Source organism: Rhinoraja longicauda, chromosome 39 (genome assembly GCF_053455715.1).
Source record: "Rhinoraja longicauda isolate Sanriku21f chromosome 39, sRhiLon1.1, whole genome shotgun sequence".
Lineage (NCBI taxonomy): Eukaryota > Metazoa > Chordata > Chondrichthyes > Rajiformes > Arhynchobatidae > Rhinoraja > Rhinoraja longicauda.
In genome coordinates, this window is record NC_135991.1 from 4,771,214 (window position 1) to 4,790,083 (window position 18,870).

Consider the following 18,870-nt stretch of genomic DNA (forward strand, 5'->3'; position numbering starts at 1 on the left):
CGCTAGAAGGGACAACGTGTGTGGCTCCACAATCGGGAAAAGACATCGGAGGCGGACAATAAAGCTCGACTTCGAGCGACATCCAAATATGGTTGCTTCAGGCAGTCGTGTCACTGTCTGACAAATACCCTGAACATTTGGTCACAGAGAGGGAAGCTGAGGTATGAGACGGAAAGTACGAGGAGTAGAAATTGAGGGGATGGGCGTTAATATGTGGCGTTGACGAGTACGGCAGGAGGAGAAAACCAGGGAGAGTGCGAAAAAGAGAGAGAGGGAGCAAGAGAGAGAGAGCGAGAGAGAGAGAGAGAGAGCAAGAGAGCGAGAGAAAGAGAGAAAGAGAGAGAGAGAGAGAGAGAGAGAGAGAGAGAGAGAGAGAGAGAGAGAGAGAGAGAGAGAGAGAGAGAGAGAGAGAGAGAGAGAGAGGGAGAGAGAGAGAGCAAGATCGAGAGAGAGAGAGCGACAGAGAGAGAGAGAGAGCAAGATCGAGAGAGAGAGAGAGAGAGAGAGAGAGAGAGAGAGAGAGAGAGAGAGAGAGAGAGAGAGAGGAGAGAGAGAGAGAGAGAGTGAGAGAGAGAGAGAGAGAGAGAGAGAGAGAGAGAGAGAGAGAGGGAGAGAGCACGTTGGAGAGAACGCGTGGAGTGGAGATAGAGCAGAATGAGGGAAATCGTGGTGGGTTTCGGGTGGTGATAGATGAGACGAAAGAAGGGCGGAGTGAGAGGTAGGGCAACGATAGATGTGGGGAGATGGAGAGGAAACGAAGACACAGTGGGACAGAGAGGATACAGAAATGAAAAGGCGGCTCAGCATTCTTGAATCCTGTCCACCTCATATTTCGCTTGCTTTCCCCTCTCAGCTGAGCGTGACAGGCAGCATCTCTGGATAGAAGCAATGGGTGACGTTTCGGCTCGAGTCCTTTCTGAAGAAAAAGGAACTCCTCTTGGACTCGCCAGGACACCTTCTTTAGACCTTTTTTTAATTCCAACTGCCGGCTAACAAAGAAAAAAAAATCCCTCGGACTTGCAATGTCATTATGCATGAACGGGGGAAGGTAGATTGGGAGCAGCTATCAATGGTGGGTCTGTCTATCAAGTTGCAGGTGCAAGTCGTTTAAAGGTCATTTGATCAATGTGCAGGTTCAGCATGTTACAGCAAGTGTGGCAATGTCTGGGAATCGTAGGTGAACATGGAGGGTGTAATGTGTAGGAAGGAATTGCAGATCTTGGTTTAAACCGACATAGACAAAAAAAAGCTGGAGTAACTCAGCGGGTCAGCCAACATCTCGAGAGAGAGAAGGAATGAGTGAAGCTTGGTCGGGAGTCTTTTACAGACTGAGATTAGTGGAGAGCGAACGAGAAATGTAGACGGTGACATGGAGGGATATCAAACAAATGAAACGATGACGTGCAAAAATGAAACGATGATAAACGAAACAGGTCATAGTTAGCTTTAACAGAATTAAAGAAAGAATACCCCTAGAGTCTGCGAGAGTGGGGGCGGAAGAAGACTCATTGACGGATAATAAGGCGTAGACATAGGAACGGAAAAGACCATGAGCAATACACGCACTGTATTTTTTTATTTTTTTATTTTTTTGTTGTGTGTCGGTGTTGGGATGGTTTTTATATATATATTTTTTGGTTGTGTATGTGTGGGAGGGGGTGATGGTGTGGGTGGGAGGGAGTGGTGGTGTGGGTGGGTGGGGGGGGAACTTTTCTCTTCCTCACGGCGCGGGGTGCGGCTCGGCTGCGGGGCCTAACATCGCCCGCTGCGGCTCGGCCGCTGGACTTTACATCCCGGTGCGGCTTGGCCGCTGGAATTTACATCCCGGTGCGGCTTGGCCGCTGGACTTTACAGTGCCCGGTGCAGCTCGGCTGCGGGCTTAACATCGCCCGGTGCAGCTCGGCTGCGGGGCTTAACATCGCCCGGTGCAGCTCGGCTGCGGGGCTTAACATCGCCCGGTGCGGCTCGGCTGCGGGACTTTTCACCGCTGGTGCGGCTCGGCTGCGGGACTTTTCACCGCTGGTGCGGCTCGGCTGCGGGACTTTTCATCGCTGGTGCGGCTCGGCTGCGGACTTAACATCGCCCGGTGCGGCTCGACCACGGGACTTAGCTGCGCAAGGCTTGGTCGCGGGCCTTTCATCGCCCGGTTCGGCCGCGGGACGTTTCAGCGCCCGGGTGCGGGGACTGTGCGGGTCGGTCGGGGACGAGCTGTCTGTCCGTGGGCGTGGGGAAGAGAGTGGAAGTTTTGTTGCCTCCATCACAGTGAGGGGGTGTTTGGAGTCACTGTGATGGACGTTTGTGTTGGGGTTATGTGTCTTGTGTTCTTTTTTTTTTCTATGACTGCTATGTAGTTTCGTTCGGTACTTCGGTACCGAACGACAAATAAAGCTCTGTTATACCTGTTATACCATGCGCACAATCAGCATCCGAGAAGAGGCTTCAGGTCTGCTCCTGCGGCTGGATGAAAATAACATCTTCAAAGGGCTTGAAAATACATCAAGGAAACTGGTGTGCAGTTCTGGTCGACAAATTATAGGAAGGATGTCGACAAAATGGAGAGGGTACAGAGGAGATTTACTAGAATGTTGCCTGGGTTTCAGCACTTAGGCTACAGAGAGAGGTTGAACAGGTTGGGCCTTTATTCTTTGGAGCGTAGAAGGTTGAGGGGGGACTTGATAGAGGTTTTTTAAATTTTGAGAGGGACGGACAGAGTTGAATTGGGTAGGCTTTTCCCTTTGAGAGTGGGGAAGATTCCAACAAAGGGACATAGCTTCAGAATTGAGGGACAAAGGTTTAGGGGTAACATGAGGGGGAACTTCTTTACTCAGAGGGTTGTGGCTGTATGGAATGGGCTTCCGGTGGAAGTGGTGGAGGCTGGCTCGATTTTATTATTGAAGAGTAAATTGGAAAGGTATATGGATAAGAGGGGATTAGAGGGTTATGGTCTGAGTGCAGGTAGATGAGACTAGGTCAGGGAGAATGGTCGGCGTGGACTGGTAGGGCCGGACAGGCCTGTTTCCATGCTGTAGTTGTTATATGTTATATGAAAGAAAGGGTGTTTGAGGGAGGGAAAACAGGGACCTCGCATTGATAAGTACTTCCTGAGAAGCCAATCAAGTCTGTCGAATGAAGTCCAGCGACTGGTGTCTCACCAAAGTTCGCAGGGCATCAGCCCCCCTGATGAAGGAAACTCAAGCACAGTTATGCAGGCAGAGGAATGTATGGAGCCCATTCAGCCAAGAAAACCAGCAAAGGAGGAAAAGATCAGCGGAACAAAAACCCCGCGTGAAATGGCCTGGAGCCTCGTAGAAGAAAGAATGGGAGACCATAAATGTAGACCTGACCAGTATCCTACAGGGTACAGCCCAAAGAAAGCTTGACAAGATAGGCGACATCATCTATGGCTACGGAGCAGAACGATATGGAATATTTGAGAAAAAGGAAAAGGCACGAGCGTTGGAAAGCAAGTCCAGACGGCAAGAAAGGATGGAATGTCCGATCCGGGAGAGAAGGCAGCTCAAGAAGTAGTGGAGGAAGGCTTCTGACAGTGAGAAAGGCATCGACATTCTCCAGGATAATATCAAATGACGTTTAGCAAACCTGAGATGAGCAGAGTACCTGCGGAAATCATGATAAAAGAAAGAAGGAACAAGATCACATTTCTTCAAGGACACCTTCAAGTTCGCAAAATCACTTTTCACCGAACAAACGGGACAGTGGAAACTTCAAGGCAGGAGCTGGGCGAGCATCTGGAATGAATGTATGCGGATGACAAGTGACACATGCAGACAGCAATTCCATCGAATATTCCACTAATCGAACAACCAGAGCACCAGATAGACATTAGTCCTCCAATGTGGAGGGAGGAGGAACGGACAGTAAATCGGGCAAGAGCATCTTCAGCCTCAGGGCCAAATGGGGTTCCGTATCGACTCTACAAGTGTGCTCCTGATGTTCTTCGCTTCCAGTGGAGGCTAATGAGAGTGAGTTGGGAGAAGACAATCATACCCAAAGCATGGCGCAGGGCAGGAGGTGTCCTGATTCGGAAAGAGAAGGAATCCACCGATATCAGCCAATTCCGCCCTCCCAGTCTCCACAATGTAGAGGGTAAGATCTTCATCAGCGTCATAGCTCAGAGGATGACCAGCTATTTGAAGAGAAACAACCTTGTGGAAACAACAGTCTAAAAAGCAGGCATCCCAGGGTTCTCTGGATGTCCAGAATACGCCAGCATGATTTACGCCAAATCCAGACTGCAAGAAAAGAGAAGAGGGGTCTGTCTACCTTCTATTTCCTTTGACCTTGACAACGCGTTCGGAACTGTCTCCTCGTTTCCTCCGGGCATCTTTTGACTACTTCGGGATACCAGAGACTATCGCAAGCCTTGTGAAGGCTTATTTGCAAGATCTGCAGCTCTGATTCACCACGCCAGACTTTACCACCACATGGCACTGCATGGAGATTGCCATAATGGGAGGGTGTACCATCTCCTCATTGATTTTCACCATGGCAATGGAAGTCATCATTAGGGCCTCCAAGTGGGTAGTGGGTGGCGAGCCGCTGAAGTCCGGAGTCCGTCTACCACCCAGCAGGCTCTACATGGATGACATGACAATCATAACAACAACAGCACCTTGCACCAGGTACCTTTTAGGAAACATTCAATGGAACATCACTGGGCTGAGAATGAAATTCAAGCCATCCAAATCAAGAAGCATCTCTCTAATCAAAGGCAAACCGACAAATCAAAGTTTCTTCTTTGATCAAGAACCTATCCCAACTGTGACAGAGAAGCCAATCAAAAGTCTTGGCAGATAGTCTGACTCTAAACTGAAGGACACAGATCAGGCAAAAGAGCTTGGGCAAGAAATCATCAAATGCCTGGCGAACATCGACAGATCCATGTTGCCTGGAAAGCTGAAAATCTGGTGCCTGCAGTTTGGGTTCCTACCTCGCCTTATGTGACCACTAACCATGTATGACATCACTCTCACAAAAGTGGAGAAGATGGAAAGAACAATCAGATCTTTTGTGAGAAAATGGTTAGATGTTCCTCGATGCCTGAGCAGCGTAGGCCTGTACAGTCAATGGTCTACTCCAGCTGCTTCGCCTCGCAGAAGAGTTCAAGAGCGCTACCGTCAGACTAGAAATGACCCTGGCAGAATCAAAAGACACTGTCATCCGAGCTGCTGCCCCAACCCTGGCAAAAGGAAAGAAGTGGACTGCTAAGAATGCAACACTGCAGGCAAAATCTGCTCTCCACTACGGCGACATCGTAGGCTATATCCAACACGGATGAAGTGGCTTGGGGCTTAGCGGAAAACGACCCTGCTGGAATAAGGCATCCTCACTGGAGCGCCGGAAGTTGGTCGCGGCCAAAGTCCGCCGATAGGAGGAGTCTAGTATGTGTGCCAAGGCTGCGTCGCAAGCTAAACAGGGCCAGTGGATGAAATGGGAGAATGTGGAAAAGCGGAAGATCAGCTGGAAGGACACGTGCGAGATGGAGGCTAGCAGGATAAGTTTCCTGATTCGGGCAACCTATGAGGTCCTTCCCAGCCCTAAAAATCTCGACCAGTGGCTGGGCGAAGATCCAATAGTCAATAGTCTATAGTCAATTTATTTGTCACATACACATAAATGTGCAGTGAAATGAAAAGTTACCGGCAGTTCAACAATAAGACCAATAAAAATAAACAATAAAAATATGTAGTAACACATACAATCATAAACCAACACCAAATAAAAGAAACGTTCATCACAGTGAGTCTCCTCCAGTCACCTCCTCACTGTGATGGAAGGCCAGAATGTTTTTTTTCTTCACCTGCCGTCTTCTCCCGCGATATATATATATAATTTGCGTGTGTGTGTGTGTGTGTTTGTGTGTGTGTTTGTGTGATCAACATATTTGTGATCTATATATATATGGGTATTTTCCAGTATATGTATTACACACACTGAACTTTTTTTAATCTCTCGCTCGTCTATTACGTTATTTACCGTGCACGATGTTTACAATTTTTTTAGTGCTGTTGCAAGTATGAGTTTCTTTGTTCTAACTGAAGAGGAAAACTGCACACAATCCTTCAGGTGTGGTCTCACGGGGGTGGGGGGGGGGGGGGGAGAGGGGGCTGTACAACTCCAGTAGGTCTTCCTTACTCCTGTAATTAAATCCACTCGCTTTGAAGGACAGCGTGCCATTTGCTTTTTTCACAATCCTGCTGTACCTGCATGATAACTTTCAGTGACTGATGTGCAAGGGTATACAGATCTCGTTGCACCTCCCCCCCCCATTTCCTAATCTAACAACATGCAGGTAACAATCTGCCTTCTTGTTCTTCCCAACAAAGTGGATAACTTTCTCCTGCCCTGAAGTGACATTTGAACCTGTCACTCAATGTTCTCTGCGTACAATGTCGAAATGGCAGTCTGTTGTTTAACGTGTTATTCTAAGTTGCTGATCTCAATAGACGTATTATCCTGGGAACGTCTGACGCAAGTTGTTTGTTCAGTAAGTGATCAATGATCAGGAGACTGGTGTCGCTCGGGACCTCTGTCCTCTATATTAAGACATGTGTGGACATCTCATCACTGGTTTGACACGGGGCTGCTGTGCCACATCAAGCGCCGAATCGTCACGTTTGTGCAAAATGGGAACCTGGATATTGGGTCAAATAATGGCCATTTACTATCCCGTTCTGGCGGCCATTGGAATTCCCGGTGAGTGAACATCCACTTATACTCATTGCCTTCCTCTTGTTGACCACAGCGATGCCGGCGTTTGCTGTCTGACACACATATGTAAACCCAAGTATCTGTAGATTCTGCTACCTCGAGGAAAGCACAACGTCCTAGAGAAACTCGGCGGCTGAGGCAGTTTCTTGGGGAGGGAAAGGAGGTTGTGAACCGAAATGTCGCCTGCCCATCGCCTGCTCAGATGCTGCCTAACCCGCTGAGTTCCTTAGCTTACAACTCAATGGTATGAATATTGATTCCACTAATTTCAAGTACCCGCCATTCCCTTTCTCTCCGCATTCCCCCCATCCACGTCGCACCTGCTTCAAAGGATCCTGTTGAGTCATTATGTACTCGTTCTTTATCATCTATTGAAAATATTATTTATTAGGATGCCTTATCATCGTTCCTTTTATGCATATCTTTCTTTCGTTTGCTATTATTCCCTATATATCACCGTCTATTTTTTCCTTCTTCTGTCCCTTGACTCTCAGAATGAAGAAAGGTCTCGACCCGAAATGTCACCTATTCGTTTTCTCCAGAGATGCCATCTGACCAGCTGAGTTACTCCAGCTGTGACTATCTTCCGGCTTAAACCACTAGCTGCAGTTCCTTCCAGCACAGAATACCTTCAACGGTTTAGACACTGGTGGTTTTGCTGCACTCTCTCTTTACATTGTGATACAGTATTTATTCAATCCTCACATTGCCTTCGAGTTACACCGTGTCACGATTTTAAATATAATCTCAGCTTTTTGTTGCAAATGTGAATGTGTGAACGGATGGTCGTGACATGTTGGCAATGACTTTTCAATTTTATGCGGTATGTTCGGGAAGATTGAGAAGAGCAGAATAGCACGGTGCCGATATAGTCCGTGAGGTGACCACTAAATTAAAACATCAATTGAGTTCCTCGATGTCCTGCCTCTTGTCTGAACACTGACGCGAAATTAGCTTGCTATACAAGGACAATGCTTCCGTTTCAGGAAATGTAGACCAGGCCACAAATTTGACCTTCGGATCATGGTTGCATGTGCGCTATCAGCCACTTCCTGCACATTCATATTTGTTCACTTGTTTATATCTGCGCGATGTTGAAACGTTCCGCATTCGGGAAATCAATCCCAGCTGGTTATTTGGCTATGAGGCTCTGCTTCAACAAAAAGAATATTATTTTCTCTGCTCTGGTTGGCACTGTTTTGTTCATCAAGGTGTTTCTATTGAAGAAATGGCTGTCACTCTTTTAGCAAATTGAATTATGGTCTCGACCGAGACTACATCAGGAATCCACATAATACATTCAAATCACTGTTGAGATAAGCTTCCAGCCGAACAATCATATGTTTTCCGAGCCTGTCTATGGGTTATGGCTGAAACCTGAATTGACCGGTGCACAGTAGATAACGTCTTTTTCATTGTTAATTTCACCATCCGGGCACCACTGTTGAAGGCTGAAGGTTGACATCACCTTCAATAAACGGTGAGGTGCATTGGTCGATTCACGTCTATAATAACTGTCGTTCTTCCTAGTGATATGTTCGATGCTCTCCTCAACTTCTCTCTGCCCAACCATTCATCGATCGAGCTGAGTTGGTCACCGATAATCATACTACACTTGCCAGACAATATATTCACGAATCGAGGCAAACACCAAACTAGGACTCAACGCCGCCACCGCCGCTCAACCCACTTCTGTCAGTCATTCGTCCAACCCAGTGGATCCAGCGGATTCTTGATTAATGCGGGTGTCAGGGATTATGGGGATTAGGGGGAGATATGTCAGCCATGAATTAATGGTCCAGTAGCCTAGTTCTGCTCATGAACTCCTGAACTTATCTTCGACCTGCTCATAACCCGTTCCACCTTCTGCCAGAGTCGTTTTCACTGCAGTTTCAACCGACCTACTTTGAATTTCACCCACTACACCTTCAGCTTGCCAGGATTATACTGCGCCTTCACTCTGCCCAGTCCCCAGTGCATCTTCGTCCTGCCCAATCCTCACCGCACTTTCCTCCAGAACTCTCTCCACTACTGCTTCACACTGCGCAATCCCCACTGCATCTACACCTTGCCCAGGTCGCGTCGTACGTCCTCCTTGTTTAAATCCCACTGCACATACACCTTGCCCATCTGCTGCCACTTACGTTGTCCAGACCAAATTCGCCTCTCCCTCCATAGCTTGTGCAGCAGATACATCACAACCAGTCCTCACACCAACTACACACTGCCTGAAACCCATTTGTATTCGCAATGACTCGGTCCTTCTTCACCTACCTTCTGCACTTTGCCCTTAATCCGTTATGCCTCCCAACACCATCAGAATATTGGCTTGCCCATTTAACATCGCGCAACTATTCCGTGCAGTCCTATTGATTTTTTCACAAGCATTTAGTTTATTCGCCTTGAAATAATATCGTGGATGGATTTTAATTTTACATGCATTATGGTGAGAAAGAAAACAGTTCTATCAGGCGTGTTTTCCAAGCTATAGCGTATAGCCCTTGTATCACAACTGACTCCATTGTCTTACCAACAACAGTTATTTTTTTGAATAAAGCCACACAACGTGCAGGAATAACTCAGCGGGTCAACCAACATCCTTGCAGAATACGGATAGAGGACGATGAACCCAAGCCCTCTCCAGTGCCTCACGTGGATTCATCTCTACTTGTACCCTCACAATTCACACTCCACATAACCTCCACCCTCTGACCTTATCCTCTAGCAACTCTTCAATGCCCTTGTATCAAACCTTCTGCCAGTTTCATCTCTCGTTTTTTTAAAAAAGAATCAGCCGATCTATGCCCCCCTCCCGCCCGCCCGCCTGCATTCAGCTGCTACCTGCAATGCTTTGTCTTGCAACTCAAACTCTTACGTCTTTCATTCCCCCTGCAATCGGACTGCAGGCGCCGAGCGGAAACGTCACCTGCCCATTTTCTCCAGGGATGCTGCCTGACACGCGGAATAATCCTGCAGCTTGTATTTTTTTATGGTTAAAAAGTTTCTGCGGCACTTTGTGCCCACGAGTCGTCGTTGATCTCAGCTATGAATTTCTTCCACTTTTTTCTTTCACTTGCAGTGAACATGCTGACGATTCTGATCCTGTCCCGAGGGAAGTGCGGCCTCTCCAAGTGCATCACTCGCTACCTGGTGGGGATGTCAATGGCCGATCTGCTGGTCATCATCACCGACGTCTTATTGAGAACAGTTGTAGTTATGTACTTTCCACGTTCATTCCTGAACATCACGACTGTCTGCTCCACTAACCTTGCCCTAGTTGTTGCAGCATCGCTAATCTCTGTATGGTTCACGGTCGCCTTCACATTGGATCGATTCGTGGCCATTTGCTATCAGAAAGTGAAAGCAAAGTATTGCACCGACAGAACGGCGACAGTTATTATGGCGATTGTGTGCACGTTTAGCTGTTTAATAAGTGTGCCATGGTATTTTACAATGGACCCAGAATACAACGTGGACAATATACCCCGGGGCTGCGTCTGGAAACAAGCGTTTTAATACTTAACTTCATGGGCTTCATTTGAGCTGTTCACGTACACCTTAGTTGCGTGGTTCCCGTTCCTTCTGCTGTTGTTGCTCAATTCGCTGACCGCCAGACACATTTTAATGTCCGGTCGCGTTCGCAGAGGGCTCCGGAGCCGGAATAGAGGAGATAATGACAAGGACTCGGAGATGGAGAACCGAAGGAAATCCGTTGTTCTCCTCTTCTGTATATCGGGCAGTTTTATGTGGCTGTGGGGGGAAGGGGGTGGGTGGGGTGGGTTCGGGAACATAGATCATAAAAATGAAAAATAGGTGCAGGAGGAGGCCATTCGTCCCTTCGAGTCAGCACCGCCATTCAATGTGATGGTGGCTGATCATCCACAATCAGTGTCACATTCTAATTTTCTCCATTAGCACCAAAGGAACGACGGTGAGTATGGTTGGCCTACAATTGTCGCGCCATCGTGTACCGTCTTGGCTGTAGTTCAGGAAAAAACAAACAAATAAACGAGAATTTTAGTATATGGATATTGATGATTTGAATAATCGAATTAGAAGTAAGACTGTAAGAAGTAAGTATAAGAAGTAAGTATGCAGATGACACCAAAAAATATGAGATTGAGGACAAGAAGAACAGCTGAAGAGAGAGGCTGAGAGACAAGAAGAACAGCTGAAGAGACAAGAAGAACAGATGAAGAGAGAGATTGAGAGACAAGAAGAACAGCTGAAGAGAGAGGCTTGACACAAGAAGAACAGATGAAGAGACAAGAAGAACAGCTGAAGTGAGAGACCGAAAGACAAGCAGAACAGCTGAAGAGAGAGAAGGAACGGCTGGAAATAGCCACATAGCTGGCAGCTGCAGAGGCAAGGAGGGATGTACTGGAAGGCCGAAGGTCTAAAGCCAGCTCGAGAGTTTCCCAGAAGAAGGGTTCCTTAATCCAAGAAGGAGCTACTAAGTTGGAACCAAGGGCTGACGCCAACCCACAGCCAGTGCCAGCCTGGCCCCGTGACGCTGAACTGGAACTGAGTAAGTGGAGGGTCGACGAAACTTTAACAAAGCAAACGGGTGCTAGACCGAAGCAACCTACCTTTGGGATGCCTGTTACGGCTCGGGATGAGCCAACCCAATACTCTTCAGAGGCCCGCTCGTCAGCTACCTTCACCCAGACAGAGACAGCAACTGACTATGGGGCTCATGACAGAGTTTACCAGGATCGCCCTGAACCAAGCCAGGGGCCTCAAAATGAGTTCTCCGAATTAGTAAGGAACCAAACGAGACTCAGCGAGCTCATGATCCAACAAAATCTTTCTGCTACCTTACCCCCAATGGAAATTCCTCATTGTGATGGTGATCCCTCACAATATGAGACTTTCATAGCGGCGTTCGAAGAAGGAGTGGAAATGAAAACCACGAGTTTCAGAGATCGTCTGCGATTTCTGGAGCAATACACGAGTGGATACGCGAAGAAGCTTGTTAGGAGTTGCTGATATTTGCCTGCGGATGCGGGCTATCGAAAGGCAAGAAGATTGCTTGGAGAGCATTTCGGTGACAAACAGAAGATTGTTGACGCATACATGATAAAGGCCTTTGCTTGGCCAGTTATTAAGGCGGGGGATGTGAAGGCGTTGCATGAGTTTGCAATGTTTCTCAGTGGTTGTTGTGATTCCATGAGAAATGGCAGCCACATGGAAGAGATGAACGTTGTTAGTAATATGAAGGCTATCGTCCTGAAACTGCCCTATAGGCTCAGAGAGAAATGGAGAGACAACGCAGGCCTGATACAGGAGGTTGACGATAGAGAGGCCATGCTTACTGACCTGGTGAATTTCATGGAGGTTAAAGGCTCTACATTTACTAAGGGCAAGTATTAGGGCCGGAGTAGAAGCCTGTACTTTCGCCATCCTGCCAGCACCGGTAAGAAGCAGTGAAGGGAATACAGTGTTGCAAACATATGCCTTTTTGGACAGTGGAAGTTCCGTTACCTGATGCACAGAAAGCTTGATGAGAAAACTGGATATTGCAGGAGAAAAGGTTAAGCTTCTCTTGAACACCATAAATGGTCCGAAATACTATGATAGTTATCATATCATAAGCATGGAGATAGCTAGTCTGGAGGAAGACAACTTTATACAGATATCTGAAAGGAATCTTAAGAAGGAAATTAGAAAAGCGAAAAAAAGATATGAGGCTGCTTTGGCAAGTAATGTAAAAGTAAACCCCAAGGGGTTCTACAGATATGTCAATAGCAAAAGGATAGTGAGGGATAAAATTGGTCCATTAGAGAGTCAGAGTGGACAGCTATGTGCTGAGCCGGAAGAAATGGGGGAGATATTAAACAATTTCTTTTCTTCGGTATTTACCGAGGAGAAGGATATTGAATTATGTGAGGTAAGCGAAACAAGTAGAGTAGTGATGGAAATTAGGAGGATTAAAGAAGAGGAGGTACGGACACTTTTGAAGAATATAAAAGTGGATAAGTCTCCAGGTCCTGATAGGATATTCCCTAGGATATTGAGGGAAGTTAGTGCAGAAATAGCAGGGGCTATGACGGAAATATTTCAAACGTCATTAGAAACAGGGATGGTGCCGGAAGATTGGCGCATTGAGCATGTTGTGCCTTTGTTTAAAAAAGGTTCTAAAAGTAAACCTAGCAATTATAGACCTATTAGTTTGACGTCTGTGGTGGGAAAATTAATGGAAAAGATACTTAGGGACAATATATATAATTATTTGGATAATCAAGGCCTGATTAGAAACAGTCAACATGGATTTGTGCCTGGAAGGTCATGTTTGACTAATCTTCTTGAATTTTTTGAAGAGTTTACCAGGGAAATTGATAAGGGCAAGGCTGTGGATGTTGTCTATATGGACTTCAGTAAGGCATTTGACAAGGTTCCACATGGAAGGTTAATTAAGAAGGTTAAATCGTTGGGTATTAATAGTGAGGTTGCAAGATGGATTCAACAATGGCTGAATGGGAGATACCAGAGGGTAACGGTTGACAATTGTATGTCAGGTTGGAGGCCAGTGTCTAGTGGAGTGCCCCAAGGATCTGTGTTGGGTCCACTGTTGTTTGTCATTTACATTAATGATCTGGATGATGGTGTGGCAAATTGGATTAGTAAATATGCAGATGATACTAAGATAGGTGGAGTAGTTGATAGTGAGGTAGATTTTCAAAGTCTACAGAGAGACTTGGGCCTTTTGGAAGGGTGGGCTGAAAGATGGCAGATGGAGTTTAATGCTGATAAGTGTGAGGTGCTGCATTTTGGTAGGACAAATCAAAATAGGACGTACAGGGTAAATGGTAGGGAATTGAGGAATGCAGTGGAACAGAGGGATCTGGGAATAACTGTGCATTGTTCCCTGAAGGTGGAATCTCATGTGGATAGGGTGGTGAAGAAGGCGTTTGGTATGCTTGCCTTTATAAATCAGAACATCGAGTATAGAAGTTGGGATGTAATGTTGAAATTGTACAGGGCATTGGTGAGGCCGAATCTGGAGTATGGTGTGCAGTTCTGGTCGCCAAATTATAGGAAGGATGTCGACAAAATGGAGAGGGTACAGAGGAGATTTACTAGAATGTTGCCTGGGTTTCAGCACTTAGGCTACAGAGAGAGGTTGAACAGGTTGGGTCTTTATTCTTTGGAGCGTAGAAGGTTGAGGGGGGACTTGATAGAGGTTTTTAAAATTTTGAGAGAGACGGACAGAGTTGACGTGGGTAGGCTTTTCCCTTTGAGAGTGGGGAAGATTCCAACAAGGGGACATAGCTTCAGAATTGAGGGACAAAGGTTTAGGGGTAACATGAGGGGGAATTTCTATACTCAGAGGGTTGTGGCTGTATGGAATGGACTTCCGGTGGAAGTGGTGGAGGCTGGCTCGATTTTATTATTTAAGAGTAAATTGGATAGGTATATGGATAGGAGGGGATTGGAGGGTTATGGTCTGAGTGCAGGTAGATGAGACTAGGTCAGGGAGAATGGGCGGCGTGGACTGGTAGGGCCGGACAGGCCTGTTTCCATGCTGTAGTTGTTATATGTTATATGTTATATGTTATATGTTTACACAAGAGACTATACCCGTCTCTCATTCGACCATACCTAAGCAAGAGGACTTGGAAAAGTGGCCTTACTTGAAAGATGTAAAATTACCCAAAATAAACTCAAGTATTGACCTACTTATCGGAACGAATGCTTTTGAAGCATTAGAACCTAGAAGGGTTATTTCCAGTCAAGAAGGTGGTCCGTTTGCTGTGAAAACCATACTCGGATGGGTTATCTGTGGCTACCCGAGAAAGAATAATAAAGGCAGAAAAGGGAATAATTATACTGCTGCTGCTGTCAACCGGATATCTATCGTAAACCTAGAGGAGTTGTTGACTAAGCAATATAATCACGACTTCAATGAAAGAGCCGGCAAGGAATCAGAAGAAATGACCAGAGAAGAATTGAAATTCTTGGAAATTATGGGTCGTTCGGTAAATATGATAGAAGGTCATTATTGCCTGGATCTACCCTTTAAACAAGAAGGTCTTAGTCTGCCGAATGACCGATGCATTGCAGAACAACGTATTCAGAAGCTGAAACGCAAGTTTGGTAAGAATACTCAATTTCATGCTGAATATACATCTTTCCTCTCGGAAATGATTAATAATGGTTATGCTGAAAGAGTGCCGGAAGACCAGCTGCATAGAAGTGATGGAGAACTTTGGTATATCCCACATCATGGGGTGTATCATTCAAAGAAGGGAACATTAAGAGTGGTCTTCGACTGTGCTGCGGTTTTCAAGGGTAAATCACTTAACTGTCAGCTGTTACAGGGTCCAAACGTAACGAACTCACTCATCGGAGTTCTCATCAAATTCAGACAAGAGCCGGTAGCCTTGATGGCAGATATCAAAGCAATGTTTTGTCAGGTCAAGGTCTCGGAAAAACATGTTGACTGCTTGCGATTCCTATGGTGGCCAGACGGTAATGCACAACAAGATCTCGTTGAATATAGGATGAAGGTACATCTCTTCGGAGCAGTGCCATCGCCGAGTTGTGCAAACTTCGCATTGAGGAAAACCGCTGAGGATAATAAAGCTTACTTTTCAGAAGAGGTGACAAACACATTGAAGAGAAATTTCTATGTGGACGATTGTTTAAAATCTATGACGACGGAAGAAGAAGCGATTCAAATGGTCAAACATTTGACTTCCCTTTGCAATAAGGGGGTTTCAGGCCAACGAAATGGATCAGCAACAACCGTGCTGTACTGGAAACTATTCCACCGGAGGACAGAGCTAAGGAGACTCGGGAGTTGGACTTGGATAAGGACGATCTGCCCATGGAAAGAGCACTGGGATTGCACTGGTGCGTTGAAACAGATGCGTTTAAGTTCAGAATCTCGATTCAGGATCGACCATGTACAAGACGGGGCATCCTGTCTGTGATTGGCTCTGTTTACGACTCTTTGGGATTTCTTGCACCATTTACACTACCAGCCAAGTTAATTTTGCAGGATATCTGTAAGAAGAAACTTGGATGGGATGAGAGTATAACGCAAATCGTCTCTCAGCGAGGGACAGAGTGGTTAGAAGATCTCAACAAGATCTCGGAGTTCAGAGTGGACCGGTGTATGAAGCCTACAAACTTTGGTCGAATCAAATTTGCACAGCTGCATCACTTTTCTGACGCAAGTGAAAGTGGTTACGGTACTGTTTCGTATTTGAGGTTGAAAAATGATGACAGTGAAGTACATACTGCGTTCTTAATGGGAAAGGCCAGAGTGGCACCATTGAAGCAAATGACGATGCCCAGGATGGAGCTTGCAGCCGCAGTCTTAGCCGTTAGAATTGACATATTGCTGCACAAGGAGCTTCAGCTTGAGCTGGTGGAGTCTAATGTTTGGACCGATAGCATTTACAGTGATTAAGTTCATTAATAATGAAAACAAACGTTTCGTAACCTTTGTAGCAAACAGGGTCTCTTTAATAAGGGATGCTTCTAAGGTATCACAGTGGAAGTATATTAATACCAAGGAGAATCCTGCGGATGAGGCGTCTGGACGATTAACAGTGGACCGCTTCTTAAGTAATAAGAGATGGATCAGCGGGCCAGAGTATCTCTGTAGACCAGACAGTGAATGGCCAAAGTTTAAGCTGGAAACTAAAATCCTTACCAATGATCCGGAGGTCAAACAAGACATTGTAGTGAATGGCATTAGTAAGGATTCGCTGGATTCTACAAACTATCTAATTACTTACTTTTCATCATGGAATAGATTGAAGACTGTGGTGGCTTGGTTTCTTAAATTAAGAACAATGCTTTTGCAGTTGTCTCGTAAGAGAAAGAAAATTCGGACTGCTATGAGTAGTTTGGAAACGGATCCTGACAAGTTGAAAGTCAAGGTGGACACGAGAATATTTACCTTTAATTCAGGAACGTCAACGATGGCTGAGAGTGAGAAGAAATTTTATTCCAGGTGATATTGTTTTGGTGGTTGATTCTACTGCACCACGAGGTTCTTGGTTGATGGGCAGGATACTGGAGATTATGCCGGATGTTAACGGTTTTGTGCGTACTTCAAACTAAGGACAATATTTTGGTAAGACCAATAACCAAGATATGCCTGCTTCTGGAAGGTGAAGATTGAAGAATTGCGAAAGAAATTTGTACGCTGATGTATATGTAATGCGTATTGTTTTGCTATTGGATGAATGTTAAGCTTTTATAGCTACTTTGATATCTATTAGCAATTGCTTCGTTATATATGCAGAACAATTAGGGGCCGGTATGTGGGAACCATTTATGCTTAATTCAGTTATTGTCATTGTGTTATGGCTATGTTTTAATATTTCTAGTTTATGTCTTTTTTTGCCTGCTTGTGGGTGTGACTTAATGCGTAATTGGGAGTGTCTAGATGGGAGGAGGCTAGTGTGTCGACAGAGGTTGTGGGTCAGTTTAGACTCGGAGGATGGTGAGCTTACAGTTCACACACATGCGCTCGCACCATCTATATTTGTAAGAACCATACGGTAATAACTGCAAAAATTCTAGATATTGTTTGAAGAAGAAACAGTTGATAAATTACGGAAACTGATGAATTACTCTACGATTTGTGCTACTTTGATAAAACCAATTAATGAAGAACAGAAGTTTGGAAGATTCGTTTTGTCATATCAGGGTGCGACGTGTGCGTAAGCTATAACTACATTTTATCCCCGAGAAGTAATGGCTATCGAAGTGGGATTCCGAGATGGTATAGAAACTGCCATTACAAATATTATTTTCTCTGCTCTGGTTGGCACCGTTTTGTTCATCAAGGTGTTTCTATTGAAGAAATGGCATTCATTCTTTTAGCAAATTGAATTATGGTCTCGACCGAGAGTACATCAGGAATCCACATAATACATTCAAATGACTGTTGAGATAAGCTTCCAGCCGAACAATCATATGTTTTTCGAGCCTGTCTATGGGTTATGGATGAAACCTGAATTGACCGGTGCACAGTCGATAACGGCCGTGGTTAATTTCACCATCCGGGCACCACTGTTGAAGGCTGAAGGTTGACATCACCTTCAATAAACGGTGAGGTGCATTGGTCGATTCACGTCTACAATACCTGTCGTTCTTCCCAGTGATATGTTTCATTCTCTCCTCAACTTCTCTCTGCCCCACCATTCAGCGATCAAGCTGAGTTGGTCATCGAAAATCATACTACACTTGCCAGACAATGTCTTCACGAATCGAGGCAAACACCAACTAGGACTCAACGCCGCCACCGCCGCTCAACACACGTCTGTCAGTCATTCGTCCAACCCAATGGATCCAGTGGATTCTTGATCAATGCGGGTGTCAGGGATTATGGGGATTAGGGGTGATATGTCAGCCATGATTTAATGGTACAGTAGCCTAGTTCTGCTCATGAACTCCTGAATTTAACTTCGACTTGCTCATAACCCGTTCCACCTTCTGTCAGGGTCGTTTCTACTGCTGTTTTGAGCCGACCAACTTCGAATTTCACCCACTACACTTTCAGTTTGCCAGGATTATACTACGCCTTCACTCTGCTCAGTCCCCAGTGCATCTTCGCCCTGCCCAATCCCCACGCACTTTCCTTCGGAACTCTCTCCACCACTGCTTCACACTGCGCAATCCCTACTGCATCTACACCTTGCCCAGATCGCGTCGTACGTCCTCCTTGTCTAAATCCCACTGCACATACACCTTGCCCATCTGCTGCACCTTACGTTGTCCAGACCAATTTTGCCTCTCCGTCCATAGCTTGTGTAGCACATACATCACAACCAGTCCTCACACCAACTACACACTGCCTGAAACCCATTTGTATTCGCAATGACTCGGCCCTTCTTCACGTACCTTCAGCACTTTGCCGTTAATCCCTTATGCCTCTCAACACCATCAGAAAATTAGCTTGCAACTTTTCCGTGCAGTCCCAATGATGTTTCCCCAAGCATTTAGTTTATTCGCCTTGAAATAATATCGTGGATGGATTTTTATTTTACATGCATTATGTAGATAAATTAAACAGTTAGACCTGGCGTGTTTTCCAAGCTATAGCCTACACCCCTTGTATCACAACTGACCCCAGTGTCTATACAACCGTTATTTATTTTGAAACACAACGTGCAG

The 18,870-nt window shown here is 45.7% G+C and overlaps 1 pseudogene; it reads left to right on the plus strand.

The window, feature by feature from the left end:
- Positions 1-9,888: 9,888 nt before the first annotated feature.
- Positions 9,889-18,060, plus strand: LOC144611110 (uncharacterized; annotated as a pseudogene).
- Positions 18,061-18,870: the final 810 nt, after the last annotated feature.